The 14,142-nt window shown below is 39.0% G+C and overlaps 1 protein-coding gene across 2 annotated transcripts in view; it reads left to right on the top strand.

The window, feature by feature from the left end:
* LOC110165532 (RNA-binding Raly-like protein) overlaps positions 1-13,859 on the top strand; it is a 207,526-nt gene extending 193,667 nt beyond the window's left edge. For both annotated transcript variants that reach the window (XM_055150957.1, XM_055150956.1), the window contains exon 8: positions 12,275-13,859. The gene's annotated coding sequence lies outside the window, so the exon portion shown is untranslated. The remainder of the gene's footprint in view (positions 1-12,274) is intronic.
* The last annotated feature ends 283 nt before the right edge of the window (positions 13,860-14,142 follow it).

The raw sequence follows: 14,142 nt of genomic DNA, 5'->3' as shown, positions 1-14,142 counted from the left end.
AGCAGGTCATGATGAAACTTCTAAATAGTTTGGAATGATGGGACCAAAGAGCTTATGAACGCAAGAGAAGTCCACCCACAGGTTTTGTTTCAACTAGGACACACAGATAGGTTATGTAAGGTGCAACCAATAACTATGATAGAAAAGAAAAACTTGAAGTGATTAGACCCTGGGCAGTAAAGAATCATTAAAGGAGATATATTATGTGTTTTTTGAGTATTAAAAAGACTATTGTGCTTGTGTTTGCTATATAGTTCTATAATAATCTATGACATCCATGGATCATTATTCTAACTTGCAAATTTTATAGTGCAATATTCATCTAAAATAACTTAATAGAAGAGAGGACGTCATCGTAAACATTAGCACAACATAGAGCCATTCAGCTGTTGGAAACTTCTGAAGGATTGCAAGTACCGTATTTTCCGGGCTATTAGTCGCTCTGGATTATAAGACGCACTGTCATTAAATGGTCTATTTCCGAACTTTTTTCACAAATAAACCGCACCGGACTTTAAACGAAACACAACAGTTCGATGGGTCAGTGGGAGTTTGTTTGGTACGTTCACGGTGACTCTTGGCTTTGTTCAGTTGTGTAGGGAGGGTGCTGTCTGGGACCGCTGGATTGTCGGCGTGTTCACAGTGACTCAGTTGTTCAGTTGTGGCTCAGAAAGGCACATTGCACTCGCTTTTTCGGGTCGTTCCTCCATTCCATTCATCGTCCGCGTGGAGTGATTTGTGTGGCTGAGGGTGTTTTTCGCTGTGCGGTCGCTGTCTGCTCCGTGTGTGTTTGCGTGCGCTATGGGTGGTGCAGCTTTGTAGTTTACTGAAGTCGTGCTGGGACACCCGAGTGGATTTGTGTATAGGGGGCACGCAGTCATTTTTTGATGGGGTTAGAGGCTTAAGAGCATGTCTAATAACCCGGAAAATACGGTAGTGGATTTTTTTTTTTTCTTTTGTATCAAAATGACTACGCTACTCTGCCAATTCCTATTTGTATCACTATTTAAGAAAATCCCACTGGAGAACAAAGTAAGTACAGAGCAGTGGGCATGTGTAGTGGCAGTGAAAACCAGGGTTGATCTGCAACATGGCATCTTCAGAAAAAAACGATTAAAGACTGGTCAAACATGCATGAATCACTCCAACAGAACATGTATGTAAGCTCTAGAACAGTCTTTCCCAAACTTTTTTTCTGGGGACCCATATTTTCAAATTCACAAACCTTCACAACTCAAGTCAATAGACATTAAATCACAAAATAAAAGTGGATTTGACCATTATTGAACATTAATGAGGATATTTTATTGTTGACTGAGTGATCGTGTTTCTCTGAACAATTAGTATTACTCAAGTTTTAAACTATGAGAAAGTCACTGAATCAGAAATAAAAAGAATCCATAAGTCACCTGTTTGGACACCGAATGTATCTCATTTCTTTTTCTTTTCAACATTCAATTGAACCAGCAAAACTGGAACAAAATAGTCTAAAATAAAGTAAAATAAAGTAATTACAGTACAAAAAGATTAGAAATTATACAAAGCATTTTAACACTTCAACATGAGATAGGTGTGTCCGCATTTTTGTAGTCCGGGTGCAAGAGGAGAGATCAGACCAGCATTCAGTCTGTTTGTGTGTTTTGTCTTCACTTTTGTGAACACAGAAAATCCCAGTTCACACACATATGTAGTAGTGAAAGGAATAAGCATAGAAATACTGAGGACAGGATATTCTGATGAAATGCTTATCCAGAATTACGATAAGTTCACAGATCAGAACTGTATATAGCAGACCTACATGCAAATCGTGACAAGGCGACGCAAAAAAAAAAAAAAAAAATCTCTTGCGACCCAGACTTTGGGAAACAATGCTCTAGAAAGTCCATTTTGTATAATAGATCTGTTTTAAGATGACTCAGATATGACTCAGGGTCAGAATATTCTCAATAATCTGAGGTAAGGACAGAGTAGTGGGTGGAGATAGGGGGTAGGTGAAAAATGAAAAATTCAGAGCGCTCCTGCCTCAAATGCAGGACAATACAGGATTATTTACTACAAATGTAAATTGTATATGTCCCTTTCATGTATACTGCAACCATAGGACTTTTGTCTTCTGCATTTGACCCAGTTTTTAAGACCACTGGGACAAACAATCAGCACCTGAAGACCCATCTCCAGATCTTGAGCAAGGTTTGATCAGGGGTATATGAGTTTTAGATTAATGGGTCAAACAAGGACCTTCTCGCTGTGAGGTGAGAGTGCTAACCAAGAGAGAAAAATAAGTACACTTAGCTTCTCTCCACCAATATCTACTCTGAGAAGTTTGACAGTTATGTTGCTGCGGGTTTGCAACATATAAAAGTAGGTTTAGAGAATGGAGAGAGTAGACTGTAATTAGCTGACGACAATGGACAGGTAACTACAGGTAACACCCTCGATCTTCTCGGCTGAATCCACATTTTTATTTCATACCATTTTTGAGACCCACATTTTCAAACTACATTCACAATCCTATAAAGCATTAGTCTGACTCATCTGAAAGCCAAATAAACAGAGAAATAGCCCGTACGAGCATGCTGCAGGCCGAGTAAACATTCACAAACATCGCTCGTACGCCGAATCTTGTTTTGAGCAAAGACTATTCCCTCGATTAGCTGTTAGCCGCTCCTGCCAGCATGTAGCGCTTCTGTCAATTATCGCTCCAATTTCTTCTCCCATCACATAAACAGACGAGAAATTTGACTTGAAATGCATTCTGGGAAATCTAATGAATCATGCAGCACGATATAGCCCATACAAACCGCTATATGCCGTTCCATTACTCTTGTCATTAAACATAAGCAAAATATAGTCCGTTTCTGTCAACTGAAATAACTATGCAAATGTTGAATTTATATGCATAGCGGTTTGTGTGTCGCTGGATGAGAGAAAGATGAAATGAAAATATTAAAGGGAGGCTGTGTAGGGTTGCAAGATTAATCGCAATTGACTCAAAATCACAAACTTACTCCAAAAACAACCCGGTGATGTCATGTGGTAATACAGGAAGTGCTCCACATGTGTTTTTTTAAAGTCCATGCACTTTTGTTAGAATCATTTGGATGATTTCAGGCCTGGAATTGCAGATCTTTACTGTCTGAATGAAACAAACACAACTCGAGCTATGATTTTGAAGAAGTAGCCACATTATAACAGGTCTAAAAGCTCACAAAAGTCAATACAACATAATATAGGACCTGTGATTCCTGTATTCTTTTGAATCTAAGGCTATGTTCAGACTGCAGAGTTTAATGCTCAATTCGGATTTTTTTGTGAAATACGATTTTTTTGCAAGGTCATTCACATTTCCAATTAAATGCGACTTGTATGTGATCTCCAGTGTGAACTTTAAATGCCCCAAAAAGTGTCCCACATGTGCTTTGGAGGACACGACGACGTCACACGCAACGAATGTGCTCAGTGTTTACAGAAGTCACCTAAACATGGACGCAGCATTGAGTATCTGGCTATATTAAAGTTGCTGTCGTACAGGAGCCAGAACATGTACAGCTTATTTGTTTGAAGGACAAGGTTTTTGGCCATGGCGTTTTGTGGGGCAGTGGCAGCAACGTCCGTAGAAAGGAACGTGTGGGTGCGTTCCTTTCTACGGACACGTCTTTGGTGGCCTATTTCAGTGAGCAAACGCATCAGCATTGGGCTGTATTGGCTTGCAACAGGTGCTTGTTACTGTGTTGTTATGAGGTGTAGATGGGATGAATGCGACACGGCCATTCAGACCAAAGTCAAAAGATCGGATATGTATCAGTTTTAGGACAACATTTCCAAGTGGCCTGGGTCGCATTTGAGAAAATCGGATCTGTGTCATTCAGACTGTCATTAAAAGATCAGATACAGGTCGCATAGGGGCAAAGAAGTCAGATTTGGGTCGCTTCAGGCTGCAGTATGACCGTCGACTAATTATTGAAACAGAAATTGTAAATCTAACAGCAAATTTTGGAACAAGCATTATGATTGCAATTTTCCCCCCAACATTTTTCAGCTTTATACTGTGCATTGTTCAACAGCCCATGGATCTTTCATCTGTTCCATTACAGGTCCTTATGTTATTGCTAAAATATACTTCATATAGTGCTTGTCTCCATGGTGATAGATACAGTATGTTTAATGCTGTACTAGAGAACATTCCAGACAAAGATATCTCTGGACAAAGATATCTGCTGGACTCTAGCAGAAAAGTTACAGAATTTAGAATCTAAAAATGTATGTTGAAGTAAAAATAAAAGGTGCACTGTGTAACGTTTCAGGCCTGTCTGTCTCCATGGAGATGCTGTTACTAAAATATTTCACAGTATGGCATTAATCTTATCCATCTTCCATTCTTTCAATTATGGGTCTCAAAGAACACGTACATCTAAAGTCAGCGGGCCATGCTCTACACAGATCTGACCCGTATTTTGGTTTGGTAGCATCTCCTGCTTGTTTCCATGGAGAAGTTAGTTAAGTTAATCGTGCATTTTTAAGTTGTGTAATAAAATGAAATCAACCTAATCTAAAATCTTAAATCAACCAAGTCTAATTTTGAGGTTATGATGTATAATTCCCGCTAACCTTGTAGTTCCGATCTTTGCAAACATATTCTGAAATATTTAGTCGTTAATAATTAAGTGTCCTCTCTAAATACTTTTTGACAAGTTGCCCTGGCCAAAATTTGATTACCCATAAAACTTGCAGTCTAACAATCTTTAATAGCAGTAGCCTAGCTCATTGAGTTCCATTTACATTTTTCGAGAAAGACTGTCGGAGAAACTTTTTGACATATAAGTTAAAAGTTTTTAAAAATTCAGCGGCCAATGACATCTCTTTAAAAGGCAGAAAATCCCACTTGAGAGTCCGTTGCCTGGGGGGCTCGGAGGAGAGGAAGTCATGGATTATAGGAGCGCTCGCCAATGTCTGTACTTCCAAGATATTTCTGGGGCCATTCAAACGGACATGCCCGCACTAATCCTCATCAGATTTACTCATATGAAAATAGTGACCATGTTCGGGGAAGGAAATGGTGACCTAAAGTGGACTGCTGTTGGCTGCTGAAATACTAGGAGGATCTGACTCGTAACGCTTGATGTAACTTCAAGCTATTGTGGTTATTTAGTCTACATGTATTATAATAAATACAAAATAACATAGCTCTCGGTTTTTAAAGGGCCTGGATGCTCTTTTTTTTTTTTTTTTTTACGTGTTTGAGCAAAAATCGTCTTATCCCAGTATCATTCAGAAGTTGCTGATACGATACATACCTCAATACAGTGATCTCGATACGATTCAATACGATATATTTCAAATCGATTCAGTGCAGTTCAATAAAAAATAATGGCTAAATCTTGACTGATACTAAAAGTCTTTGTTACACCACTTCTTGTGCAAAGTAAATATAAAACACACCCATTTTAATAATCAAAACAGTGAATATTGCAAATGTGATGCACAAATGTGTTTTCTTCCTCTGAACAAGAAACAGAACTGTAGCACTGTAACAAAATAATTTAGTAAAACATACCAAAAAAATACTCTTGGCGATATATCGATACAGCAGACCACGATATCGATACTGTATCATCACATTAAACCAGGGGTCTCCAACCTTTTTTCTTCAGTAAGCTTAACGAAAAAAATGGCAGAGAGACACCTATTTCAGCAGTCACAAAGAAACTGAGTAAATATAAAAGCCACGGCAAGCACCATTATCCATTTATCAGTGCACCAAGTTAGGCATCAAACTGATACATTTACAATGGTAATTAATACAATTTTACTTATTATCCACAACATATTGAATTCTAAAATCCCTTGGTGAGCTACTTGGAAGGGGGTGGAGAGCTGCTGGTAGACCCCTGCATTAAACGATACGATATATGGATATTTCAATAGTTTTGCACACCTCTAGTACCCACGTGTCCACATTTCACTTTTTTCCACGTGTTGCTCGTGTACTCCCCTTCTGTATAGTGGTGCGTACACACCAGGCTTTCACTGACCAGCGGCTCGTCATAGTTTTACAGTTCCATTAGAGTTTGTCACTGCGTTGTCTGTTTGGACTTTCACACTTCATCGTCTCAGTGTCTCTTAATGTCTCCAATAGACTGTTCTGGCTCGCGTCAGAGTTGTTGGTTTATGGGCTCTTAGGTTAGGATTTGTTTAGATCCCTTTTTGCGCACAATTGAGGACTTAACCATCATCACACGAGGGGAAACACAGAGCCCCAGTCCTCAGATCACACAGACAGTGACTGAAACGACAGTGCCACGAGACAGAGAGAGAGGAGCAAGAGACATTAAGCGCTCATTGTGAGCGTGCATTCTCAAACATGTCTTCAATTTAAGATCGTGAGAAATTCCGGCGGGTGCTCGGAGATTTGCGTGGGTGCTCTGCCCTCTCGGCACCCACTGGATCAGCGCCTAAGTGTCCCATTGGATTGTATAAGCAGTTCTCGATGTCAACGTAAATCCACAGTGTCTGCATCTAATTAAGCGTAACATAAATGCAAAACTCTGCTCTGGTCTGACAGTTGTGAAAAGAGCTTATAAACTCATTGTGGTGAATAATCGTGGTGAGGAATAACTTTAAACTACAGGGAACAATTTAAAATGGACTAGTTCTGTTTTTCACATTCTTAAGATGAGGTATGGCTTCTTTTAAGTGTCATTTTTTCAAGGGCGTAGGTTTGGTCTCAGGACCCCCACCCCCCATTAAACCAACTGATAGGTTACATGTACTTACTTGTAGATTGCTTTACCAGATAACAGTGATGTAGAAGTTTGTAGCAGATTTCCCTTTGCTTGTTGGTGATGAGATATTTGTCAGGTCATGTCCAAACATTTTTCTATGGAATATTGTCAGTAGAGTCCGTCTGCTAACAGCGCACGAGTAGGGCTCCGTTTGGGAGGTGCACTTGTGGCGATAGTCCCTCTTTTCCTGCCGCAACTCATTCTAAGGCAAGTTTAATTGAAGATGAACCCAAGTAAGTTCCTTTTGAAAAGTTTTTCAAAGTTTGGTGTGCAGCATCTTCACTGACACTTGCTCAAGTCCCCCAGTTCCACAGTTTAGGCTCCTGCCTGTCGTCATCTCACTGAATACATCTCAGAACGTCTAATAAACAAAATATGAACTAAAACATGTTAAATTAATACTGTTGAGTTTGGAAAAATATTGGAATAAATTTATATTTTTGTTTATTAAAATAAAATGGCAAATATTGGTAGAGACTAGTTTTGTCTTCCCCAAATATTAGTTGTGACATGTCCCCACCGTCCCTATGCAAACCTGCACCCTTGAATTTTTTGTCCAGTTTCAGTTGTCTGTCTCATTTTACTCTCCAGAACTCTGCTGCAGATCCGAAAGATTTTTGCAACCAAAAAAACACAAATCGCTCAAGTCATCTTCTTGCCTAAAGCAGCAAACCTTGGAAAATTACAATTAGTATTCTACGAGGCTTATGGCGAAAGGCTTTTTAGGACAACATATTTTTTAAAGTTGTTGTGTTGCTTATATTCTTCCTCTCCCCAGCCATTCCCTTCAGATATTCTCTCAACTTCTACGCAGATTTTCCATAGAAGGTAAATGAGAGTCTGAAGAGGCTGATTGTTCTGTTGCTGCGGTGCATTTACATGGTTGAAGTTAACTTAATTCTAAAAAAAAAACAACTCAGTAATAAGAGCAGTAAGTCTGGTGGTATGTTTTGACACAGTTGCTGGCTGCTGTAAACCCTGGTGAAGTTTTGTTCTATATCTAATTCATGACGATTCCAAGTACACTCCGGCTTATCGGACTAGGACTGACAGCTAAAATACAGTAAACACATACATTATTTTGTAAGTTTGCACACAGTCCGGGGAATATCTATGGTAAATACAATATTGAATCTGTATTTTGAGAGCTGTAGCCTACCTCATTTACTGTTTTAAAATGTGAAAAACAGAACTAGTTGGTTGTAAACAGTTTGCAGTGGTCCAAAGTTATTCCTCACTTACTGTGCATTCTGAGCATTCTAATTGTTCGCCATGATGAGTTTATACGCACATGACGACTTATTTTGACTTCTAAACAGAACTGGGCAATATGGGAAAAAAATAATCAGAATTTTTTTTTCTCCCATATTGATCGATCTCGACTTTTGATTTGATCTTCTTCCATCTGATTAAAAACATAGACAGACATAGTTCAGGAATAAAGAGCAGGGAGTTAGAATCACTACAGTTTTTATTTTGTGTTGATAGGACCAAAAAATCTGGAGAAATCCACATCCACAAAGTTTGGAATGAGTTTGTACAATATAAAAAAAATATCGAGGTCTTACATGTCACTCAAAAACGATGAGAATATAGTTGTTTACTTTCCATAACTTGGATTATAAAGATGAGAAGCATAAGAGGAGAGAAAGAGGAGAAAAGGTGAAGAGCTGGATCTGAGAGAGGAAGAGAGACCGGAGCAGACGGCACCACACACACAGAATCAGACGCACACACAGAGGCAGACGCACACACACAAAGAGGCAGGCGCACACACACAGAGAGGCAGGCGCACACACAGAGGCAAACAGCACCGCACACTCAGAGGCAGATGCACACACACAACTTGGACGTACACACACAGTTCAGACGTACACACACAGTTTAGACGTGCACACACAGTTTCAGACGTACACACACAGTTTAGACGTGCACACACAGTTTAGACGTGCACACACAGTTTAGACGTGCACACACAGTTTAGACGTGCACACACAGTTCAGACGTGCACACAGAGGCAGACGCACACACACAGTTCAGACATACATACACATTTCAGACGCACAGACACAATTCAGACATACATACACAGTTCAGACATACATACACAGTTCAGACATACATACACAGTTCAGACATACATACACAGACATACACAGTTCAGACATACATACACAGTTCAGACATACATACACACACAGTTCAGACATACATACACAGTTCAGACATACACACACAGTTCAGACGCACAGACACAGTTTAGACGTACACACAGAGGGAGATGCACACACACAGTTCATATGTACACACAGAGGCAGACTCACACACACAGTTCAGACTCACACACACACTCAGACGTACTCACACAGTTCAGATGTACTCACACAGTTCAGATGCACAAACACAGTTCAGACGCACACACACACACACATACACAGTTCAGACGTACACGCAGTTCAGACGTACTCACACAGCGCAGATGCACAAACACAGTACAGACATACACACACAGAGGCAGACGCACATACACAGTTCAGATGTACATACAGAGGCAGACGCACATACACAGTTCAGATGTACATACAGAGGCAGACGTACTCACACAGTTCAGACGTACACACAGAGGCAGACACACACACAGAGTTTAGACACACACAGTTCAGACATACTCACAGAGTTCAGACGTACACACACAGTTTAGACGTACACACAGAGGCAGACACACACACACAGTTTAGACATACACACACAGTTCAGACGTACACACAGAGACAGAGGGAGAGAGACACTAGACTTTTAGTCATATTGTGTAGATTTAAGTCAAAACTTGTGAACATGTGAGGAGACAAAGAGACACGCTGCGACTGTGAGCGTAAATCCTCGTCAGCACTGTGCGCTCTTACTGCCACACGACTGACTGTGGACCTTTCGATTAAAATACATATGCCTTATCATCAAGATCAACCAAAGTAGAAACCGCGATCTATCAATCTTTCGCTCTTTCGATTTTTGACACAGCCCCTACCTCTAGAGCTGTTTATACAATAAATCTGTACTGGGGCAAAACACTTTTTGCTCAAATACATGTACTTTTAATATGCAGTATTATTCAAATATACAATGAGTGAACAAAACTCTGAGTATGTTTTTAGTGAGGGAACAAGATTATAGCACGGTTTAAAGCTCAAAACTCTCTAATGGCCACATACTGTATATTTAATATTTTTCTTGCCGTTGTCACAAATAACATATATTTAGAGATGTTGAATTATTTTAAGACTTATATTGAGTGCCACAAATTGTAATAAAGTTGTTGTAAAGTTTGCAAACTTAAAATATATATAATATTTAGTATTTTTATGATGGATGTGTAAAAATACAGCCACCTCTTTTGCTTCATTGCTTTTCTATTTCCATTCGTACTGTCTGGTCCAGTGGTTCTCAACTCCTTTTTTTATCTTGCATACCTCCAAAGCGTTGTCTCACACTCTTGAGTACACCATATACTGGGTAACCGTATAACAGTGTTTTGTTTTTTGTTTTTTTTCAATATTATAGCCAATAACATCTATTCTATTTGCCTGTTTTATTTAGGATATATTTATGCCAAAATGATCCTACTCAGACATTATGAAGCATGTAAAATAGATTAGAACATTTTAGATCCGAACACTATTCAGTTCCATTTTTCTTTTAAATCTGAAATCATTCCAAGTACCCCCTGTAAACTGCCTGTGTACCCCCAGACACTCCTATTCTCCTTGGAAATACTTTGATAGTCTTATTAAAAAGTGACATCAGAAACAGTTAAATTTACAGTTGTATATAAATAAGTTTTATTGCCACGCCATCGAAAATTTACAAACGTAGAACTTCAGCAGCTTCGGCAATATGGTGCGACATAAAACAAGATATAAACTATGGTAAAATAAAGGCATGCGTGAAAAATAAGGTGGTAAATAAAAATAGACTTTGCCTGAATATGAATACAAAATATATGGTTAATTTTCATATTTTTATACAGAGCTTTTCCACCTTCAAAGCACTCAAAGCACTTTACAACAAGGAACCTCTCACCCATTCACACACCAGTGTACGCAGGTAGGTTATGTGTCTTGCCCAAGGACACAATGTCAGCTGCTCAACCAATGATGTTTTTTTTTTTTTTATGTCGACGAGCTGGATTCGAACCACCAACCTTCGAAACGGTGGACAAACACTCTACCAAATGAGTTACTGTCGCCCACTGTATAGACGCACTGCTTTGAAGAAAATATTGGTGGCAAAGATCACATTTACTTTTAATTTCATTCATTCATAATCAGAGTTTGATTTTTGCGCTTGATTTTTTTTGGGGGGGGCAAACATTTTCACATCAGGGCACTAGATTCAAGATTTAAAGTGCGTATTGCCATGTACACAGTAAGGAAACACCTTGCCCTGGAGAATGAAATGATCGCTTTACTGTCCACACAGCTGTGCATTATAACTATTCTGTGATATTACACAGAATAGTTATAATGCTATTACACATACAACAGTAGTGTTCATAAGCCTCCCATAAAGCCAAACTACACAGCACATCACACATGATCAGGAGTGTAGTGGGCGTGGTACGTGGGGGGTACGCCAACGCCATCCACCCACTTCTCCCAACGTGAGATATAAAAAAATAACAAATATAAAACTTAAAACAACTTAAATGTCAAACCAGAGCTATTGGCAATGGTGAAAACTACCTGCATAGGCTCATGATATCTGCAGAACTGTCCTATAGTGACCTGAGACATGAGGGACCAGGACTGGACCAGGATTAAAACAGGATTAAACCAGAACTGAGTGTGAGGATGGGCCCAGAGTTGCACTCACGTAGATTGTTGGGTGACCGTGGGAGAAAGGACTGGCGCAGAGTCTCAAGATTTGTTCTGGTTTAGACCTAGTTTAGTCCTGGTTCAGTCCTGGTTTAGTCCTGTTTTAGACCTGGTTCTAGGATTCATATTTATTTCATACAATCCTTTTGTTTTATTGACATATTTAACTTTCTTTTTTTTTTTAGTTAATTTTTGTATTGGCAATATATAGACTCAATCTCATGACATTTTTCAGCCACTGGGGGGTCAGTGACACCCCCCCCCCCCCCCATCCCGCAAACACCGCCTATGCGATGATGATGAACTATTTCACTTTAGGTCAGTAGAGATTGGCAATTCCAAATCTGAAATCATCAAAGTGATTCTCGTGAAAGTATATGGAGTGTAAAAACACAATGGAGCATGTTCTGTATAACCACATGACATCACAAGGTTTTCAGTTTAAGAGAAGAACCAGCCTAAATATTCAGGGTTTGTGTGTTTAAAAAAAAAAAAAAGGAAAAGGTCATTGACTTCGATATCCAGTATTCTGATGGTCCATGATAACTTTATATGCATTATATTTTGTTTATTGTTACATCCTTAATATTATAGCATTTTGTTTTGTTTTGTGTCTTTCAGGGCAATGGAGAAAGCGTTGAGAGTGGATCGATCTAAGTCATCATCACCTTAAAGAAACAGAAGAGGAAGAGGAAAAGGAGGGACTGAAAAACGTACTATAAAATTTCTAAATAACACAGAGCCCAGTCGTACAGAGCAAACCCACCTGACCCATCCGGACAGTTGAAAATTGGACTTCCATTTGAATGCTTTGTTGGCCTAAGGTTAACTTTTATTTTCTGTACGCTATTAGAACTAATCATGTTTCTGCAAAAAGCACAAAGAGAGCACTTGATGTAATGACCGTGAATCAACAGCAGGTTTTTAAAATGTTCTCCACTCTTTTAATTTATTTACAGCAAACGTGGACGTGGCTGCAGTCAGGTTCACAAAGGGATCATGTTTTTTCCGTTGTTTTTTGTGAATTTCTTAGAATGTTTGAATAGGGCACAGAAGTGAAGGTTATGAAGGTAAATTGAAATAGTTATAAAGTAATAGTTATAAAATCTTCAAAAAATCCCCAAACTCAACCTGTACCATTAGTATTAAATATGCATTAGGTAACTTTTCTGGTGGTGAGTTTGCCTCTTTCTTGTTTCCATGGAGATGTTATTGCTTAGAAAGTTAGAAAGTTTCACTCTACAGCGTCAACCTTCACTGAGACAAGCAGGTAACACCAACAGGCCAAGGTACAGGGCAGATCTGTGGTTTGGATACCTCACTTACAGTAAAAAAAAAAAAAAAGAATTAAAGCAACTGTGATCAAATACATGCATGATAGAAAAGTAAATGCCAAACTGTGGAACATTCTGGGTTAAGCCATAGCATCTCCATTGTGATAAGCAGACCCACCATCAGAAAAAGTTACATAATGCACCTTTAAGACAACACAACAGCACCAAAACAAAAACAAACAAACAAACAAAAAAAACATGATGGTAGAAAATGAAAATGAATTCAACTTTGTGAGTTAAAGGGATCACAAAATATAAAATATTGGTTTCACTAATACTGTAGGAGAAATTTATTTTATAAAATCAGAAAGGCCTTAAAAGGCAAGTTATAGTATAGTAATAACAACAGAACAGAGAACAACAGGCCTGTTAACGTCACATGAACAGTTCTTCAGATAACATCACATCATAAACAACAGAAGAGAACAAGTTTACCAAACTCTCCATCTCACTCCAAATCACTAAATCCATTGAATTCTTCATCCTCTGTGTCACTTCCAAGCAACTCCATGACCTTCGGAAGTAAACACAGCGCCGCTTCCTCTTCTGTGTAGCTGTCGTCAGACTCAGCATCAGTTCCAGTTAGAATTATTCCGGCCTTTCTAAATCTCAACAAGATTGTTTCGGTTGTCACTGAAGTCACTTAAATTTTTAATGTTCTGTGGTACAGAAGTAATGGTGGAGTAATGGTTAACGTGATCCAAGGCAGGACAGAGGCTCTTTCTGCAGGAGACATGCGCAGCGTAGAGCGAAGTGACAGTTGTACAGGAGTAAACAGAGTAGCAGATACTGACACACAAGTGTAGAGCCTCTCGCGGCTGTCAGTGTGAAAATTTTAATATATAAGTTGCACTGGAGTATAAGTTACAGGACCACCCAAACCATGAAAAAAAGTGCAACTTATAGTCCGAAAAATACGGTACATAATTTTTCCAATGAGCGAATCAGAATAGTCATATAATGGTTTGGCTCAAACACAGAGGACACATTTTCATACAGAGACCAGAAAATTTTCCTCACCTTAAAACCGCTTCTAAAATACGTACGGTCAAACACAATTTAAAAACAAAAATATGAGTTCATGATTTTCAGACCAACAGTTCCTTTCTGATTTGAAGGACTTTGTGAGGATCCATAGAGAACCTTTCCCCATTC

This window comes from Boleophthalmus pectinirostris, unplaced genomic scaffold, assembly GCF_026225935.1.
Source record: "Boleophthalmus pectinirostris isolate CB_2022bp ecotype Guang Dong unplaced genomic scaffold, ASM2622593v1 HiC_scaffold_15, whole genome shotgun sequence".
In the NCBI taxonomy this organism is placed as follows: Eukaryota; Metazoa; Chordata; class Actinopteri; order Gobiiformes; family Gobiidae; genus Boleophthalmus; species Boleophthalmus pectinirostris.
The sequence above is the reverse complement of the archived record's forward strand: the minus strand, read 5'-3'. Positions and strand labels throughout refer to the sequence as shown.